We start from the raw sequence: 1180 nt of genomic DNA, 5'->3' as shown, positions 1-1180 counted from the left end.
ATCTTGGCTCTCTGCAACCTCTGCCTCCCGGTTTCAAGCGATTCTCCTGCCTCAGCCTCATGAATAGCTGGGATTACAGGCACCCACTACCACGCCCAGCTAATTTTTGTATTTTTAGTAGAGATGGGGTTTCTCCTTGTTGGCCAGGCTGGCCTCGAACTCCTGACTTTGTGATCTGCCCACCTTGGCCTCCCAAAGTGCTGGGATTACACGTGTAAGCCACCGCGCCTGGCCTCCACTGACTTTTTTTTATCTTCTTTGCAGCCACCATCTTCCTGCATTAGGTGTGGGATGGCCCCCAAACAAAAGCAGCTGCCAAGATAACCGGGAAGCAAGAAGGGAAGAACTAGAATTTTTCTAAAGCAAAACTTTGATGGGCTGTGCACTTGTTTTATTCCCAGGAACCTTGTAATTGCTAATTATTGCCACAAATCTCTTGGGTTAAAGCACTTGATTAACATTCCCTCTTTGCAGCTTAATGTAGTAATTGCATCTCTCCTGTCTCTAATGATTAAATGCTGCCACCTGGCCTTCTACACAGGATTCTATTGTTCCATTGAAATCAGGGATTCCTAATTTCAAGGCAACATTTCCTACCATCATCATTGACCTACAGAATACAGACAACACAGAGCTTTAAAAGGATATGGAGGCTGCCAACCCAGGTATTTATTAAGTTATTAATTTTTCATACTTATTAATTTATTAATGACTTGGTGAAGGGAGCACCCTCTAGGCATCCAAGAGGTATAGTTGGTATGTGGCTGATCATATCTGCTCTAACATACTCATTTCCCTACGCCTGAGGTTTAATTCCTAGAGCATACCAAAGAAGTATTGGCAACTCAATTTCATTCACTGTAGGCCACTATTGAAGTCAGTCCTGCTAACCACCCAAGCAAATTGTTAGTTACACCAGGGAGTTAAACATTAAATCTCCGTATTTATATTAATAAATTTAGCCAGATCAACCTTATATTTTTTTCTCTGTGGACTAATACCTCTAGAATATACTGTCAACGTGCTCCTCAAATTTCTGACAATACAAGTTATCCTTCAACTGCTGCATTTTCTTGTATATTGTATTTTCTCTCACTCAGTAGACCTTGCATTTTCCCATTGCGCTATACTGGGAATTAATTATTATTGTAAGTTTGAAGTTGATGCAGGTCTTGGAGAG

The 1180-nt window shown here is 41.4% G+C and overlaps 1 pseudogene; it reads right to left on the bottom strand.

Moving 5' to 3' along the window:
• LOC119471460 overlaps positions 1-271 on the bottom strand; it is a 5088-nt pseudogene extending 4817 nt beyond the window's left edge.
• Between the last annotated feature and the right edge of the window lie 909 nt (positions 272-1180).

This window comes from Cebus imitator, unplaced genomic scaffold (assembly GCF_001604975.1).
Source record: "Cebus imitator isolate Cc_AM_T3 unplaced genomic scaffold, Cebus_imitator-1.0 Scaffold62, whole genome shotgun sequence".
Classification (NCBI taxonomy): Eukaryota; Metazoa; Chordata; class Mammalia; order Primates; family Cebidae; genus Cebus; species Cebus imitator.
Note: the sequence above shows the minus strand (reverse complement) of the source record. Positions and strands in the feature narration are given on the sequence as shown.